A 12,392-nucleotide genomic window follows, 5' to 3' on the forward strand; every position below is an offset into this window, starting at 1 on the left:
GTCACTGAGTTTTATATGGAACTGATGATGATGATCAATTAAGGTGCAAAGGGCATTGTTTTAGATGCGTTACATTTTTAATATCAAGTTTATTATTTTAGGGGTCCACAAACTTTTCAAAGGCCTTTCCAATTACTCTTCAAAATACATTCCAAAAATCCTGATCAGTTGGATAGGTGAGGGATAATTTCCTTTAAAGCACATAAAAGGAGGTTTTGAAAAAGGGATTTTTAAATTTTAATCCAGTTTTACTGATTTACCATGTACAATTTCTGGGCCACAGTGTCAAGAGCACATGCTTCAGCCACCCTCCACCAACCTCCCTACACCTCCACCTTTGCTCTGGTAACCACAATATTTTTCACAAAGTCTAAGAGTTATTCTTGTGCTTGTCAAACTGTGTTCTTTGGCAATTTATGTTCCACAAATGAATGAAATCACTCAGTCTTTTACTTTCTGACTTATTTCACTTAACCTAATCTCCTCAAGATCCATCCATATGACCCTAAGAGGCATAACTTCATCTTTATAAAATATTGAGTAGTAGCCATTGTGTATATGTACTGTGCTGTCTTTACCCAGCCACAGGTATATGGGTATTAAGGTTCATTCCATTTCTAGGCTAATGTGAATAATGCTGCTACAAACATGTCTTTTCATATTGTTCAGATGAATATGTAGAAGTGGTATTGCTGGATTATATGGTATTTCCAGTTTGGGTTTTCAAGGGACTCCCCAATCTGTTTTCCACAGGGCTACACTCTTTTTCTAATCCCACTTTGTCCCTTGGCTACCAGACAGACGCCTCTACAATCTCGTTTTATCATGCCTGCTTCTTTCTTTCGTTTTAAATTACTTTTTCTTCTACTATATTTAAGCTCCTTATAGTCAATGATTAGGTTTCTGTCCAAAGATCTAGAGTTGTGTAGATATGACAAATAAATAAATAAACAAATAACATCTGTCCCACTCTGTCAAGTGTTCTGGAGCCATGTTTTAGGGTCTGCTGTGAGGGGAGCCACTGATTGAAATCTCAGTTTCGGAAGAAACATTTTCTAATTATTCCCTCTTAGTCTTACATCTGGCTTCAATTTCTTCAGTGAAATGAGGTCCCTATGTTTTCAAGAAAGTGCACTGCACCTTTCAATATTAAAAAGCCCTACAACTTCCTTTGTAACGGCAGAACTAACTCCCAGCAACAGTGATACAAACTGAGCAGAAGCAATCGTCTACCAATTTAAAATTAGATGTTTTCTAATCTGAATGACTTAAATTTTCCTGCTTTCACTGTAACAATAGAGGACTCACTTAAGAATATATGTATGTAATTTTGAAGACTTATTTTTATTTATTTATGCATATAAGAACCAGGATTTAGGTCAGAGGTACAGAGGTGAGAGGATTCACCAGAGACAGAGTGGGGAGCAGAACAGACAGATGTACTGAAGTACATTGCTGAAGGGGGCAGCGGGTGAGACAGAAGAAGTCTGCTGCGCCATTTGTGAGTTAGCTCCCTGGCCAGGGATTGAACTCATACTGCAGCAGTGACAGCATGATAGCATTGAGACTTAACCCCTATGACACCAGGGAGGTCCACTTGCATATATTTTGGAGCCTAATGGGTTGCTGCCACAAGTTAAAAGAGGTTGCTAAAGAAAGAGAAGCAAAGTAAAGGTTTTGGAGCGACTCATCACATGGTTCAACAGTAATGGGGAACAAGTAGAGAGAGGAGAATAAAAATAAAAACAACAGCAACTATTCAATTAGCCCAGATGGAGAGAAACAGCCCATAAGCTAATTGATTATAGTTATCATGACAGCTGATTACAGTGTCTGCCTGCAAAAATATAGGCCACCCCCAAAAAACAGCACACAAAAGCACAGCCATGTTTGGCTGCTTTTCCTTGGATCCTTCATGAAATACCCTCTAAATAGATGATGCGATGCAATGCAGCTCTTCTGTAACTAAGTGAACCAGCGATGCAGCAGTTGTGGTGGGAAGTCTGGCGCACTGAGCACAGGCAGTTCGGCCATCTTGCTGGGATTTGGGGTGCTGTGGGAGCCAGGTGTTATAGCACACTGTTGTGTGTGAAGGCAGAGCCTTTGGGGTCCATCTTTTGTACCCAGATGACTTACAAATGATGACACCATTAGGGCGACTGATCCACTGTCAAATGATCACCTGCATCTTCCTGCTTCCCAGGGATTAATGATGGCTTGCCCTTTACTTCTCCAATCCCCTTGGAAGCCCAACTTGATCAAAAGATAAGATTACAAAGACAAATGCAGCACATGCCCTTGGGAGGACAGGCAGATTATAAACATCAAATGACAATGCTGTAGGCTACATCCTTTGACGGCACTCTAGGGACATAGGAAAAGGTCAACCCAGTTGGCTGTCGGACGATGGGGGTAGAAAATTCTGAGCAGGTTTTAGAACTGATGTTCTAAGTCATCAAGAGTTTGTTGGACATGTGAAGCAGCACAGGATCCAGACACTTTTTTAAAGAAATATTTTGTTATTTATGGAAATAACACTATTGCTATTAATCAGGAAGAAGGGTGTTCTGGCAGGAAAAATGACATACATGAAGACATGAACAAAATTCCCGTGCCAGAATTTTCCTAGAAGATGGCGGAGGGAAGTGACCGAGCCATTCTTATTGTAGTGGGTGACTTCTTTGACAGAGTAGATAGTGGTTAAGAAATTAAGATGTCATTAGGAGGTCATCAGACAGCTGTTAAATAGTCTGCTCAGGAGGGCAGGACCACTCTCTGGGAAGATGATAGAAGGAAGCATAGCTTGGGGGTCAAAAGAATCATCAGCAACCACGTTTTAACGTACTGCAAGCCAACTTGTGGTGAGGCCAGGCCTGGTCAGTGTCCAGGCAAGGGATAGGCATGCTTACTGCCAGACAACTGTAATCAAGGCTAGTCTATTCTTTGATGCAGGAGCCTGCAGGTACCAGAGCAACAGTCTAAGCTCTACCTGTACCTCACCTGGGAAACATTTTTATAATGTAGGTGTTTCAGCTGGACTCACTGAATCAGAATCCCTGGGAGGATCTGCACTTTTCCCATGGCCTACAGAACCAGAGCTTGGAGCCACAGCACAGGGCCAGGCAGGGCAATAGTCACTCTTGCTCAGTACCTTCCTCAGAGTTTCCAAGTGTGTGTACATTGGTAAGGGGCTGTGTGGTGGCCACATTCAGATGCGCCTGATGCAAGCTAGACACATCAAAGGAGGTAAAGTGAGCAGAGAAGTAAGCATGCCTCAGTCACTGTCACTTATTCTTGAAAGCCTTTAAAATACCTCCTTACCATACTCAAAAGAAGTGTTCCAAAAGAATTTAGAAGACAGACTCTACAATTAGATGGAAGAAGAAACATCAAGGAGGAGGAAGAGAAAACAGGTCTTAAGAGTGGCTCTCCCACAAACTGGGTAATTGCCATAGGTTCCATCGGGTTGTTGCCCTTTCACTCTTACTCTGCCACCAGAACTCTGCACACTGTGGACTAGACAATATCAGTGACAAAAAGACATCCATCTGAATGATGTCTAAGTTACTAAAATTATATAACTTTTTCAAGTTCTTACTAAAAAAAAAAAGAGAGAGAGAGATACTCCCAGTGCTCAGAGCACTGAGTGCTTTACTATAACAAAGAGATAATTAAGATGAATAATTAAAGGTCAGGGGCCCTCCCTGGTGGTGCAAAAGGTTAAAGCCCAGCATACAAAGCTAGCCACAGCTGCTTCAATGTGAGTTCAATTCCTAGCCTAGCCACAGCTGCTTCAACGTGAGTTCAATTCCTAGCCCCAGAGGTGACCCACATGGCACAGCAGACCTTTCCTGTCTTGCTCACTGCTCCCCTCAGCATTGTACTTTTTCAATCTGCCTGTTCTATTCCCCACTCTGTCTCTGGTGAATCTTCTCATTGCCCTTGCACCTCTGGCTGTACCTCAGTTCTGTATGCATAAATAAATAAATAAAGCTTTTAAAAAGTTACAGGTCAGAAGATCAAGATAATGGTTTTGTAGATAGACAGAGAAATGAAGTTTGGGAGCGTATGTAACCTGGGAAAGCTCACTGAGCTCTGAATTGCCGGGGTACTCCTTGTCCCACAGCAAAGCACAGGAGGTTGGCAGTCTCCACTTTGACATCGTTGGCATGTCTCCAGGTCTCATAATCCTTCTTGGAATAAAAACATGTGAGACCATAGGCAAAATAAAGTTTAGGATTACCTTTCATTACTTCCTTCCTCCAGAATTCATTGACTTTTTTTTTTTTCCCCAATTATTGAGCTTCAGGACATTGAAGGAAAAGAATTAGGGAAGCCTCTCTTATAGGACCATACTCTCCCACTGTCCACAGGATCTAAGAATCCCTGGGGAGGCCACATTCAAGAGGTTTCTTCTGCTAAATGATGAGGTCTCTTTTCGAAGGAGAAGAAACCAAACTATTCTGGAAACCGGAGCGTCCTTTTAGCATTTAGTGTGTATTTCTGATAGATGAGTTCGTTTTGGAGGTGGAGTGATGGGCAGTCAGGAAGGGAAGATTTCATAAAAAGGAAATAGCCGGGCTTTTAGCACATGAGCTATGAAGTTCAGAATTCAATGACTTGTTCCAAGCCAGCTTTTAGCAATCATGCTTTTACCTGCTTTTTTGCATATATATAGGAAAGGAGAACGGGGAATAGTTTGGGCAAGGCTACCAAGGGCTCTAATTACAAAATTGAGTTCAGTGTGAATATAGGAGTTCACGCATTCATTCAACAGATGTTTACTATTGAGCAACTACAGGCAGTTTTATATTTGCATGGTCTAATATGCATGAATTTCCATTACTATGGTTTAACTGGATAACACCAGCTCCCTAGCAATATGGTTCAAGTTTCAGTTACCACAGTATATGAACGGTGAGTGAGTGAATAAAGTATAAACCTGCAACTTACTCCAAATCACTAATAGTAACAATGCACGAAACGATCTGTGACTCCAATCACTTCTTGCGATCCTGCAGTGATGGGCACATCTGTTATTCAGTTCACACATAGGCAGCAGGAAAACATGGAGCTGTTGCCATCACTGTTTCCCACTGATAACGCACGTGACTTTTCACTTAAATGGATAATCCAAAGAAGGAATTTGCCAACAAAGACGAAAATGCAGTTTAGGAATCGAATATGACCATTGTGAAAGTGAAATTCAAACTGGAAGTGGAATTAATGAACAGAGAGCTGACTGTGGGAATGGCTTTTTGAGAAATGGCAGACAGGCTGTCAGGAGAACTTGATATAGGTGAACAGATGAATATAAATCAGGGCAGCAATCAAAGAGATCCTAGAAGAAGTAACAGTGGCAAAACAAACAAACAAACAAACAAACAAACAAAAAACAAAACCCTCCACATTAAAGGAACTCTGGAAGGTATTTCCTAACACTGAAAGCGTGAAGGATAAAAGACTGAAAGTTGGCCCTCCCTGGTGGCGCAGCGGGTTAAAGCACAGTACTGAGAATCTGAAGCCACTTCCGCATGAGTTCGATTCCCGCCTGCAGCCTGCCCCGGAGGAGACCACATGGCGAGCCAGACCTCTCCTGACCCGCCCGCTGCTCCCCTCAGCAGTGTACTTCGTAGATCTGCCTGTTCTGCTCCCCACTCTGTCTCTGGTGAAGCCTCTCGCCGCCCCTCAGCCTCTGGCCTGTACCCCAGTTCTGTATGCACAAATAAATAAATAAATCTTTAAAAAAAAAAAAAAAAAGACTGAAAGTTGATCCAAACTTAGAAAGGAATATGACAATATGCCAAAGTATATAAAAGATGTTTGTTCGTATTATGAGTTATATAACTGAGGAGCAAAAGTTAAGAACTATTCAAACTATTCTTCTACAAATAAAAAACCCACTAATTTTTAATGTTTCTAAAATAATGCCAGTTGATGTTTTCAATTGTACTACACTACAGATTCATTTCACTATGTTTTTCATATCTCTATGCATTATAAACAGATAAAATTTCAAGGTTTTGACAAGAGAAAGTCACAGAACTGATTGTTCTCATTGGTTATATCATTCTGGTGGTCTTGTGCTATAACACAAGTGAGGGCAATCCCTGTAACATACCAAGCATTAGAAAATACTGGCTCTGCACTCTTGGTGGTCGCAAGTCAAACAAGTTAATTCTAAATCTGTGATTAACTGTTTTGTTTAATGGGGCCTGCTAGCATAGTTCAGAGAACCAGTAAAAGAGTTAGAGGAATTGTGGTAAGTAAATCTAGTAAGGGGTGATAGACAAAGTAGTGAAGGGTGGGCTAACTCAGGGAGAGGGGGGAGGGAGCGCCACATCTGAGGAGAAAGCAAATCTCCCCAGTCTCGAAAGTCTGCTTCCTCAGCTCCAGAAGCAGGGTAGGTAAGGAGTGGCTCTGGCTGTTTAATTGGCTGCCAACAGTTCAGTGCGAAAGCCAGATACATATTAATTGCCATCAGAATGCAGAGATACAGGTTATATTTCCTTCTCAAAAATAACACAGAAACTAGAAATGCTAACAAGTGCCACCCTCAGCCAACTTGTATGAATAAGACTTTTTTTAAACCAGCGCACAGTGTTTGCATGTAAACAATCCACATTTCCAAAGCCCCAGAATGCAAAGAAGAATCTGGGATGGTGAAAATATCAGTTCTTAAGGAAATCAAGTCATCAGAGATGACTGTGATTTGGGTGGGTTTTTTTTCATCATAAAATATTATTTTTATTTTTAAATTAATGAATCTAGAAACAGAAGGTGAAAGGCTCTACCCTTTGCATATTAAAAAAAAAAAAAAAAAGGTGAATTTCCTTTAGGGAAGCCAGGTCTCAAGCTCTACAGATTCCTGCTTCAGTTAACATCAGCCAATATTTAAGGAGCACCTTCTGTGTGTCATTCACAATGCTGAGTGCTTTACATATGAAGTATCATCTCTTTAAGTCCCCACAGATCCATGAAATAGTTGCTACTATGACGACCATTTGCAGATGCAGGAACAAGCTTACCTTGTTTAGTTAACTTCAGCTTAGCATGAGGGAGTTATATTTGAAATCCAGTCAGAAGACCTGACATCCCTAACTAATTAGCTTAAATTGTCTTTACTGAATATTTTACCATCTACCCCAAAATGAAGGACCAGGGTCCCCCACCCCTAGAGGAACTCAGAGTCCAAATTTCTGTGGACAACTATTGACTTTTAAATAACTACTATGCAATCCCTGTTTTCCAGATGAGAAAACTCAAGGTGCAAAGGTCAACGGTTTCCCAAATTTGCATAGATGTTTAATGGGGCCTGCTAGCATAGTTCAGAGAACCAGTAAAAGAGTTAGTGGTGGAAGGATTTAACACACACGTGTATCTCTTCCTTTAGACACAGAACTAAGTCTAATCAGAACTATGTTCTCTGTCAGCAGGTGCTGGTGTTTTGAGCAGGACTTGAATACGTCAAGTCTCCGATCCCAAATCAACTGGATCAAGGCATTTCTGGAATCCATTTAAGTCATCAGTAAGAATTTCACATTCCCCAATCTCTCTGTGATTTATATCAAGAGTTCAGCAGCGCACAAGAGACAGTCTTACTAGGGAGAGGCCAACAGTGACTCAAACTCACCGAGTGCCGCTCTGGAACTGCGCTGAGGTAGAGGAAGAGAGAAAGTCACTGACTGTTCTCCCAGAACTTCAACAGCCACAGACATGGAGCAGAGCAGCCTCGGGAAGATGCCTGTACCGGGAGCTGAGAAGTGGCAGGACCGCTGCTCTGGGAGGCAGAGAGGCGCCTCTGCTGTCCTTCTTTTATTTTACTGGCACATTCCTCACACTGTCTTTCAAGAAAAATGGATCTGAAAAACAGTATGATTCTCACCACTGCTCCTTAGCCAGTTTCCAGAGGTTTTCGGCATAGCAGGCAGCTGCTTCCCCAATGGAGCTCTGTTCCCCAGCTCCTGGCCGAGTGGCCCTGCGCAGACTCCACCCAGCCAGCACACACTGCTGACACTCTTGAGCTGTGGCCAAAGCCTCTTAGGTGTGAAGCAGGTTGAGCCGCCTTTCCAGGCCACGGGCAGAGCTAGTTTGCTCACAAAAGGGCCAATTTAAGAGAGGGGATTACTTTCTTTATTGCACCTTTTGAAAGCAGTTAACAAACCACTTTCCAGATGTTGACTACTTCACTGGCCTCTTTCTCTGCTCAGCTGAAAAGGCCTTAACACTAGAAAGGTAGAGGAATTGGAAGCCTGCCAGAGGGAGGCTGCAAGACTTCTCAGCTCCACCAGCCAGCTAGCTGCTGGTGTTTGAAATTCCTACACTGAAGTGCTAGTTTGAGTCTGCTTTTTTTTTTTTTTTTAAATGTGAAGAGAGTAAACAAAGTCATTCACACTTTAGAGTTAATTCTTCAGCTGGTAGGCTGGAATTTGTTGGCTCCCTTCAGCCAGGAAATACCTGCTAAAATTGGCCTTTAGTTGGAAAGAACACTCACAAAGGGGTGGTGTAGGGAAGCAAACCATCTAATTTCTCCTTTTTTTCAATGGTGGTATGAAGTCAAGAGACTGGGTCTCGTCAATCAGAGAAACAAATCTCTCTCTTCTCATGACTTCTGAACTAGGAAATTGAATGCCAACAGCAGGAGCTTATTAAAAGTTTTCCTTGAAATTTCAGGACAAATAGGTGAAACTGAAAATTAAGAGGATGTTTATTCTTCATTAAGTGTATGGAATTTATGCAAATATGCTTAAGAACACTTGATTTTTATGTATGCAGCGATTTTCAATTTGTTTTGGTATTTGCCATAGAAATTTGGAACCAAGGGACAAATATTTCTATTCATGTATTGATGGATTAGTTGGTAGCTGAAGCCCAGACATTAAAATCTCTCCTTAACTTCTGATGACCACCACTGCTATTCAGTTAGTATGATATTGTTTCCATCTGTAGCTACTCAAATCAGATTTTGTGGTCACCATAGTAACCAACTACTCTTTCTCCTTGTTATTTCTTTGATCAGACTTGCACTAGATAAATTCTATGACTTTCTAAAATAACTCAAACAGAAATCAATCAAGCTTCCCCAAGTTGGGAAGTCATTTCATTATAAATGTTTTATTTAAAAAATCAATTCGTTGAGCAGAAAGAAGTTATCAATAGGAAAACAGAACGAAGTGCTTGAATCTGCTCAACTGCTTCGAGATTTAAAACATTTTTTCAGAGTGGTTTTGTGGATAAATTGGGATTATCACTAATTCTTCTAACTAATCTGAACACAATTTCTGTTGAAGGCCTTGAAAACTATGGGAGTCTCAGAGGTTTTTTGTGTAGGGTCTTTAATAGTAAGCATCAGGCTGAGTATGTTAAAAACACACTTCTAGGTGTGGGAGTACATTTTTCTATATGGATTCCTTCCCTTCACCCCTAACATACACACACATATAAATAGCACACACACACACACAAATTAGAAAAAAAAAGTAATAAAAAATTCTTTCGGAGCATTACTTTGCTCATTTACTTTACAATGAGCCATTGAAGCTGCCCATCATGGCTCTAGGTGACAGGGGAACATTCTGCAATCCCTGAAGGCAGCAGCATAGAGTCCAGGCAGGAAAACATCATCAATCAAACCTTTCAGAAGGATGAGAGCTTTACAATTATAGACTGTGTCTCTGCTCAGCTCTATTATTTGACCACCATTTCCAGGACAAGTAGCGACAAGGGGTGTTGATTGCTAGGGCACACCAGTGATTGCAGATCCTATGAGATATCACATCTGCCTTTAAAGAAAATAGTGCAGTAAAGAGATTTCATCAAAATCCCTCTCTTTTTTCTTTCTTTAGGTATTTTGAAATCATTGCTCATTTGGCTCTGAGAAATAGCCAGTAATGACTTCTGCAAAGGAAAACTCTCTTCCTACTTTCACTTATCTGTCATATGTCATATGTCACATGACAGTTGTTTTGCCTCATCCTCTCACCTATGACTCTCCAACCACTGCAAAATAATTCTACTATATATATATATATATATTTAAGATTTATTTATTTATTCATATGGAACCAGGGTTCAGGCCAGAGATGTGGAGGGTGAGAGGATTCACCAGAGACAGAGAGGGGAGCAGAACAGGCAGATTAACAAAGTACACTGCTGAGGGGAGCAGCGTGCAGGTCAGGAGAGGTCTGCCTCGCCATGTGGATCGCCTCCGGGGCAGGCGGGAATCGACCTCACGCGGAAGTGGCTTTAGATTCTTGGTGCTGTGCTTTAACCAGCTGCGCCATCAGGGAGGGCCCAATTCTACTATACTTAATAGAGAATTTAACTCTGCTCAACTGCTTTGAGATGGAAACATGCTTTGCAGAGACCATGGCTCTCCATATCCTCCACTCACTGAGATTGAGATGCCCCTTTAAAGCAAACACATTTGATTTCCTGGCCTCTACATAGATAATCTTACTTAACATGATCAACAAATCAATCTATTCTTTGATCAAGATTGTCTGGGAACTGATTTTGAGTGTAACCTTGATTTGCAAGCCAGAGGATGCTCTGAATAGACTGAAGTACCCAAGACTGTACTGAGGAGAGGTGAATATTGTTGCCATTCACAGTTACTACTAGACGGTCCCTCCTTATCTTCCACTTCCTGCTACACTGGCTAGTGTGACCTAATGTGTACAGAGATAAGGTTTACAAGGAATCTCTATGGAAACCAATACAACAGCCTCTGCACTGCAAGTGACTCAAACACTTACACCTGGAAGGCCATTGGCATTTACTCCCTTTTGCACCTCTCCTGGCTGTCTCTTATTCTCCAGAAGCCACAAGATCTCTGTGTGGCCTTTCCAGAGCTCTCTGTTACTTATTCTAATCAAAAGTCTTTCCAATTCTAGTATCTTCCATGCAGAAGATAGAAGAGGGTGAGGGACATGGGCTATAAGACTATCCGATGTAGGGATTGGTCTCAAGCTTAAGACTAGGGTGAGTGGATACTAGGTTTGAGACTCAGCTTGGCTAAACTGGACAGTTTCAGTTAAATCGCGCACATTTAGTTTTCTATTCTGTCAAACTGCATTTATAATGCAATCAAACAAGAGAAAGCCATCATAACATTAAAAATTTAGTACAAATATTAGTTGTCACACAACTATTATACAGCTGAAGACACAATTGTTCTGTAAAAGTTTCAGTCAAAATCATGGCTTTTATAAGGCATGACGGCATGAAATCTCTGCTGACACACATCACAGCAATGCTATGATCTGAGCTAGAAACATAAGCCTCAAATCTTGCTTTACATCTAGTCAGGCATCAGATTTCCCTCATCTCTCTACTCTGTATGTCTGCTTTGTCATCACTGCCACTGGCTTGAAGGAGGCTCTGTCTGAGTTGGCTCCCTCCCTCTCTCGTCTCCTTCCCACATAGATTGGCCACTCTAGCTTTTTGAGAACACTTTCTAAATTGGTCATCTGAGGTTGGTCCTCTATTAAAATCTTTTGCTGACTTGGGCCCTCCCTGGTGGTATAGTGGGTTAAAACACAGCACTGCAAGCTAGCCACAGTCGCTTCAGTGTTTGTTCCCAGCCTAGGAGGAGACCCACATGGTGCAGCAGACCCCTCCTGCCTCACCTACTGCTCCCCTCAGCAATGCACTTTATCAATCTGCCTGTTCTGCTCCTTACTCTGTCTCTGGTGAATCCTCTCACCACCCCTGTACCTCTGGCCTATACCCCCGTTCTATATGCATAAATAAATAAACCTTAAAAAAAAAAAACAAAACTTTTGCTGACTTCACAACTATAGCATGGGGGATATTACTCCTTTATTAACTGGTTCTCCTGACAACTTCACTTGTCATTAAACTTGGTGATTTTGACAAGACAACTCTGTCTTCCTTTGCATTCACTCCATTCACTTCTAGAGCATGCCCCAATACTGCTGCTTCTGGGGATTCTTTTCAACTTTTAAGAGTTTGTTATTGATCTTCCTTCTATCCCCACAACACCTCCAGCACATATAGCCTTCCTTTTAATAACCAGGCAATGTTTTGGATTCTTGTTTAGGTCGAGGTAACAAAGGCATGGCCCAGTGTAGCACTTCTGTAGGCCCTGTTTTAATGAAGCACAAAAGACTCAGCATAAATCCCTGGATACATCTGAGGGCTCTGGGGCAAGGAGCCATCTCTTCCCACTTTCAGCAATGGCCTATGTCTGCTGGCAACGCCCTTGGCTTAATCTTGAATCACAAACTCCTCCTCCCTGAAACAGATTCAGTTCCTGGGAACCTAGCTGGTTCCTCCACTTTAGCTAACTTAAAACCAAATGATCAGGGACTTCAGAGCCTGTGTACAAGTAACAAAGTACTCAGTTGTCTTTCTCAAGAGTAAATTAA

General features: G+C 41.6%; 1 protein-coding gene across 9 annotated transcripts in view; it reads right to left on the bottom strand.

Annotated features, from left to right (window-relative positions):
• DLG2 (discs, large homolog 2 (Drosophila)) overlaps positions 1–12,392 on the bottom strand; it is a 1,159,995-nt gene that overhangs the window by 246,569 nt on the left and 901,034 nt on the right. The window lies entirely within an intron of this gene.

This window comes from Condylura cristata, unplaced genomic scaffold, assembly GCF_000260355.1.
Source record: "Condylura cristata isolate star-nosed mole 26May11 unplaced genomic scaffold, ConCri1.0 scaffold00015, whole genome shotgun sequence".
NCBI classification, from domain to species: Eukaryota; Metazoa; Chordata; class Mammalia; order Eulipotyphla; family Talpidae; genus Condylura; species Condylura cristata.